Source organism: Haliotis rubra, unplaced genomic scaffold (genome assembly GCF_003918875.1).
Source record: "Haliotis rubra isolate DU_JTF1 unplaced genomic scaffold, ASM391887v1 Scf512, whole genome shotgun sequence".
NCBI classification, from domain to species: Eukaryota; Metazoa; Mollusca; class Gastropoda; order Lepetellida; family Haliotidae; genus Haliotis; species Haliotis rubra.
The window spans coordinates 318,036-325,535 of record NW_025767205.1 but is presented as its reverse complement, the minus strand read 5'-3'; positions in this window follow the sequence as shown (position 1 = coordinate 325,535).

The window sequence follows — 7,500 nt, the reverse complement described above, 5'->3', positions numbered from 1 at the left end:
CATCACACCAGATTCCTGCCACAAACGGATTTGGTGAACTGTCCTTCCCACCCACAGTCATATTGTTACACCCATTGAGATTCTGGGTAAGAAGGGTCTCTAATAACCTGTGCTTGTTGTAAGAAGCTACTGAAAGGATAAGCCCGTCAGTGACATGTTTGATTACATGTCATAAAATCCAATTGGTCCATATTCATTTTGTGAATCACTGGATTACCTGATCCACTGTATACAGCTGGAATATTCTACACTTCAGCATAAATATCAGATCTCTTTGATTTTTTCAGCTCACTCCACATCGGATGCCTCTGAAATGTCCTAATGGTATTTGTACGTCAGTTCTCAAAGTAGGAGACCTTGTATCCCCAATTTTCTAATGATCAACATACAAACCATAACCGAAATTTTCTGACACCTTTGGGTCAGTTTGTATTTTTTGTGTTGTGTTGTATCAAGTTCCGCCCTACTATAACTTGCTTTTGAACATCTGCAAGAAGACGAATGCTGACATTTATTTAGGCAAGCACAAGTTGTTTAAATGAACAGGAAGTGTGACCTTTTGATGCTATAGCTTCTGCCAACGACACAAGTGTTATGGTCCTTTTTCCCGAGTTTAGACCTTTGGATATTTCACTTTCACAATGTTGATAACCTAATAAACAACCTTGGATGAAGCATGAACTGTTAATAGGTTTGACATATCTCATGTTTCACTAGGCCCAAAGGTCTACTAAAGGGCAGTAAAATTATTGTTTATTTATAACGCATTTCCCTTGGGAACTATAGAGCGAATCTATTACCTACTTCCTGGTTGATACACTTTTCTTCACTGGACTGACTGACTGACTGAGTTTAGTTTTACGCTGCTTTTAGCAATATTCCAGCAATATCACGGCGGGGGACACCAGAAATGGGCTTAACACATTGTGCCCATGTGGGGAATCGAACCCGGGTCTTCGGCTTGACGAGCCAACGCTTTAACCACTAGGCTACCCCACCGCCCCTTTCTTCACTGGAAATTTAGTTGCAGTGGAATGTCGACCAATGGACGAAAGATCACAGGTTTGGTTAGGTTGTGCTTTTTTATTAAACCATTTTATGTATGATTTAAAATGCTTTTGTAGAGGTTTCGGTTGCTTCTGGCATTGTTCAGTATAGGTTAAACAAGGTAACCAAGGATGCTTCACTGTAACAGTTTCAATCTGAGGGCTGAACATATGTGAATACGTAAGGTTTGGATTACACTTTCTCGGTAAATCTCAGATTCTACTACTTTTTCCACACTCTCAGACTAAGGCATCCAGCGCACAAAGTCAGCGACCTAACCCACACATGAGATGCGGCTACCACAAAATCAGAAGAAGAACTGGTAGTCAAGATTGTGTGGTTTATGTACCCCTCTGATGTGATGATTCGCATGGCAGAAAGCTACATTAGAAGTTACATTTGACCACTTACTCAAAAACGTTTTGTAATTACGGGACAGTTTTTGGCCACTGCTAATGACTATTGACATGTTCTAAGCAATGCTGTTACTTCTCGATCTGTGGTGGGGAGACTCGGATATGTCATACTGCTGAAAACCCAACTCCAAGAATTGTGTCTTAAACTGTATTTTTCAACTGCAATTAGGCTGGTTCCAAAATAGTATCGAATTCTATCCCTTTGGCAACATATTTAGGCAGTGGATCGCATGCAATCACAGCCTACAGTAAACAAGCAGTATGATGTAATTAGAGATCTAATTTCCGTACTCAGAGTAAGAGAAGTCGGACTACCCCTGTGGTCTAGTGGATTGGGTGTCTGCCCGGAAAGTGGAAGGTCATACTAAGGACTTTAAAACAAAGTGGCGTTCGGCACTAGGGGGTGAAGGAAGGGTCGGGTCGGAGTCGGTATGTACTGATTCTAAGTGGGATATCCATGTTTAACTGCGGCATGGTAAGTCAGTGGGAAAGAAGTATAACACCGGCATTAGTCGGCACAAGCAGTCACCCAAACACCCATACGTGGTCTACAATAATGAGGGCCACGACTTTCAACATCTTTTCACCTCATATGACCTCATTGTAGTAGTACAAGATACTATTTAGTTTTCAAAACAACTCGTAAGCTATCTGATGTATACAGCATGTGCAAACCGGCTCCCAGTGGTCAGAACTGGTGATAGATATTGGACGATTTTCCATGGCGAACGTGTTCTTTATCTCGCATCACTGTTTGAAGTGCAATGGGTGCTTAAAACTCGGGAAACCCAAAACATCAGGCAAGTGTCCTAGAAGCTAACATCGAAACTGTTCTTTCTCAGATCGGGTTAATGAAAGCGGACAAGTGGGTGGATTAGGAAATCTTTCTTATTCGACAGGAGATGAGAAAAACATAAATACAAACGGCTTGATATATATCTGTAAAATGAGTGGCATATCAATACATGATGTAAACATACGGCTTTCAGAACCTTAAAATATGATGAGAGGTGAGGTGTATCTGGATTTGTGCTTTCTGTGCCGTCGCAGTTTACATTGCGAATTTGCGTCCTTTAGTATTCCAGAACCGCAATATCGTGGTTGCATGTTCCAGACTCTCCTGGTTTCTGTTTGTTACCTCCGGACCTCTACTTGTGGATGTCACAAAACAGTAAACGTCTAATCTACATCACCTCGAGCTCCCCTCCCACATCATACAGTTGTGTAAAGTATTCCTCACTCTCTCACTCCATATGTTTTCATCTTCGATGTGAGAAGCAGTGGGTGTCTTTTTCGTGCTTACGTTTGGAACACTACGTTTTGGGCTGGTGGTCGAACATCCGACTGAGACCGCCACTCTGCTGACCAGTGGGAGGTGCGAGCCCTAGAAATCCTACCATCCTCGTGTAACTCTGGGAAGCTCAATGCGAGAGTATGAAGAGGTCTATGCTTGTCATCAGTTTCCACAAACATTCAGTATTCCTCTTTCCAAATTCCTCTGAATCTAAATGAGAAGTTTCTGTGATGAAACAACTGAAACGCTGTTTGAGTGTGTGTTTGTTGTTGGTTGGTATTTTTAGGGGAAGGGTGGGGGTGTTCTTTTGTTTTTCTTTTGCTTGGTGAGTGTGTGAAGCTCATTTATGGACAACTGCTGAAATCGGCATAAAACTCTATTCACTCGCTTACTTTAGTGAGCGTATTTTGTTCACACAGGTTTTGAACTTGTTTACTTGTTTTAAATCTCCATTAAATCAAACATCGTTTCGGGAAGAATGCTAGATTAATCTTTTTAGATTTGCATCACTAGTTTTTGAACGAGGATCGGGCTGCAGGGGATCAGGTGTTGCCTATTTTTTTTTTTTGCAGATGAAATGTTTTCAAATCCTATGAAAAGAAAGTCATTATCTGTATCCGGAACTTGTATTAAAAGCAACAAAAGATTCTGTTTCCTATCGGGACACTCCCACATTAATCTTATGATTTGAAAATGAGTAAATATTGAACGAACATGTATTTTGCCAGCGTCGTGCAATCAAACGGTCGGGACCACACTGACGTAACCCCTCGAACATAAATTACCCGGATGTGTGGTCATATCGCAACATCTCCTGTAAAACATCTGTATGTTTAGATTGTGTATGTAGTTGTTCGTGTTTGTTGCCTAACGCTGCACTGTATGACATTAGCCTGTAAATGTCCGGGTCTGGGCCATACAGTCTAGTGACTCGCATCAAGAACATACGAAATAGGATGACACGCATCAACCAAGTCTGCAAGCCCGACCATCCGATCAGCTTAGTTGGCCCCTTAAGACAAGCATAGGTTTCTATAGACTCTCTCTCCAAACCAGGTATTCACGAGGTCTTCAAACGTACATGATATGAAATAAACCGTTAATCTCAAGACACCAATTTTGACGTGTGAGTCGGTAAGTGACTCACATGATAGGACGAATATGGGGTACTGATGAAGATGTTTTCCCAAGGAATCTATGAGGATATAAAACATAAGGTACTGTATACCTTGAGAATCCTCACAAGGATTGGTTTGTTTAACTCCGCACTCAGCAATATTCCAACTATATGGCGGCGGTCTGTAAATAATCGAGTCTGGACCAGACAATCCAGTGATCAACAGCATGAGTATCTTACGACAAACATGGTTACTGAAGACCAATTGTAACCCGGATCTTCAGGGGTTCATCACAAGGAAGTACCTCCGTGCACTCTCGAAGTATGAAAGAGACGCCGTGCACACAGACTGATCAGTTACCCTTTCACCCGAACCAGCACGGGAACGTTTGATGCAAGTCAGAATCAGTGATTGCATCGGACAAATTGATGCGTCAAATTAGGAAATGTCGGCCATATATTCGTTTAAATGCTTTCCTAAGACCGATTGGTCTGTACACCTGATCAAACAACCTTAGAGCGAGATCACATATAAAACAATCTTTGACAACATGGACAGAGATTGTTCGATTGACCTCAAAAGTAAAATGCCGACACTATAGCAGAAATCATATTGTTGATTTAACTTGAAAGCTGGCCAGTGAAAAGTCACCCTTCTTGTCGGACAGGTGATTACATGCTCAGTAAATGAACTTGGACATAAAGTGATTTCTACAATAATTACTTCTGATGAGAGTTTTGTTTGTAGTAAAAATAAGAATGTCGTAATATTGCACGCGTTTATTCCCAGTTTTTCGTATTGCTAACTCTGAGATAAGCCATGTGATGGTTTGTCCGTCATCGTCTCAACCAGAGATGTGACGCTGTTCCCAAACTCCAGCCGCGACCTGATGTTCCGGAGTGCGTCAGCACTGTGATCTGTGTATGTGTTTTACTACAGCGGTGAACGTCTAATACCACATCACTTCTTCATTCTCGTTGCGTAGATCGATGCTCATGATCTTGATCGCTGGATTGTCTGGTCCAGACTCGATTATTTGCAGACCACCGCCATATAGCTGGAATATTGCTGAGTGCGGCGTAAAACTAAACTCACTCGCTGACTCGTCACCCTCGTATGACGTTTACACGCCGGTACATAACGGATATAGATGGATGGGTCTATCCCGAATGCGGAACGTTTGTTGTTCTATTCCCAGTCTGTGGTACTACAAGACGTTGAAATATGGTACTTCTTGTAGTATTGCAGTGGAAAGGCGTCTGGGGGCGGTGGGGTAGCCTAGTGGTTAAAGCGTTGGCTCGTCACGCCATAGACCCGGGTTCGAATCTCCACATGGGTACAATGTGTGAAGCCCATTTCTGGTGTCCCCCGCCGTAATGTTGCTGGAATATTGCTAAAAGCGGCGTAAAACCAAACTCAGTCAGTCAGTCAGTAAGGCGTCTGCCTATCACGCTGAAGGCCCGGGTTTGATCCCCGGTGGAGGCACCTAGGTTCGGGTCCCGAGGTGGGCACATTTGCGTAGTATCCTTGGACAAGATACTTAGATCCACATTGTCTCAGTTCACCCAGCTGTAAAATGGGTACCCGTGAGGATGTGCTGGCAATGTTAGTGTTAAGTTCATTGCGCCTAACAGGCAGCATGGCTGTATGATCCCCAGGGAGTTGAAAACGTACCGGAAAGTACGATAGTGTTCTATGACCGAGGATAGTAATGTACGTAGCGCCGTGAGCAGGCAATGTGCTTGGATATGAGCGCCATATAAGCGGACTATTACTATTACTATTACCTACCCTGCCTGACGCTCAGCTTATGGAAATAAAACAAGGCCCAGTCACCTCGGAGTCCGTGTTCTGTGTTCTGAGGTGTCGACCGCCAAGGCACTACATTGTACATAAGACTTAATCTTCAACGCAACGCCAACCTCTTCTCACCTCTAATTCTACTACATACTAGGGTACCTTGTGGGCATTTCGTGTGAGAATACATCACCCAACTTCCCGAATGCCTTACAGCTGTGGCTGTTGGTAATCCGGACGGCGTAAAGCGTTCACCATGCGTTAACCTCATGTACGTAGCCTCAGATATGACAGTGTATATGTTATCTTCATTACATGGCTTCAGATTTCAGATTGCGGTTAAAACAACATACATAGTGAAGTGATAGTCCGGGGTTTTACCTTGACCCACTAGGGGTCCGGAGGTGTATGGTGTAGTGTACTGGATGAGGGAGTGACTATGGTTTTACGCCGCTTTTAGCAATATTTCAGCAATATCACGATGGGAGACACCAGAAATGGGCTTCACACATTGTACCCATGTGGGGAATCGACCCCGGGGGTTCGGCGTGATGAGCGAACGCTTTAACCACTAGGCTATCCCACCTCCCCCAGAACGTGTAACAGGGAATAGTATTATATATCCCTGGACACGGAGTATATATTTTGTTTCTACATTCTCTCTGTACGTTTATACATACTCAATGCACATCGTGATCGTCATTACCTATATATATAGAGTTGCGTCCCTTTGGTAACACGACCATCTGTTCATAGTCACAGCATCAGATTCGCCCTGATTACACCAACCCACAATCAAACACTTGTTGTGTGCCTGCAGCTATCGTCACGTAGTCAGGTATCTATGTGCACTAAACACCGGACAGCTTGGGTGACGCCACACAACTGAAGTGGCATGGATTGTCCCGGGTCAGATCGACTCAACGTTTTATCTTCTTCACATATCTTCAGTTCCGATTCACTTTCAGTGTGAACATAAGGGTACGATTATTTCAACTTGGTTGCAGAGGTTGTGTGTGCTTGTGTGGGTACCTTCTTGAACTTGTCAACTGTGATGTCACCACGCTGTTTGACGTAGATAGATATGTTCCAAACTAAAGTACACACCCGCGCCTATCAGTGCTTTTGTGTGTTTGTTTTGCCGAGAGCCAAGCAGGTTAACGGCATGTGCCATCTTTCAACATCTTTGGTCTGATTTCAAGGCTGATGTCTGACAACACCACAACCGACCTCGTTGGTGGTACGGCATAAGGTTCAAAGGACCAAACACAGGAAAGTATGTCCGAGTTTTAAGATGGCAGTTTTCTTGAATTCATTCAATGAAATACCAACAAAAGATGGATTTAATTTCTTTATGTACAGAAAATATGTAATATACATGCAAGACGATACCGAACTCAAAAAATACCAAAATTGATGAATGTTTTTGCATTTATAAATCCGTTTATCAATTCTTGCATCTGTTCACCCTGAGTGGACAACAGCTCGTTGTCATATTGCTCAGCAGGTGCCCGACCACACACCGAGTCCAGGAACCCGGTGTATGGTTGGCGGAAGTCATGGAATCCGATGGTAACACTGTAGATATTGCAGATGGGACTAGTGGCGTACGTCTCAAACATCAATCCATCTGATGGAAAGATGGACCAAGTATACATATTGCACATGTAGTTGCTCTGAATATCAGAATCATCCTGAATGATGCAACTTTGGTTGTGAGGTATATGGGACTTGAATATTCATCTGACAATATATTGGACTCTTAAAAGCCCTCTTTCCTATGAATCACCATTCTACCCGATGCCAGTAATTCTCACCTATTCACCTT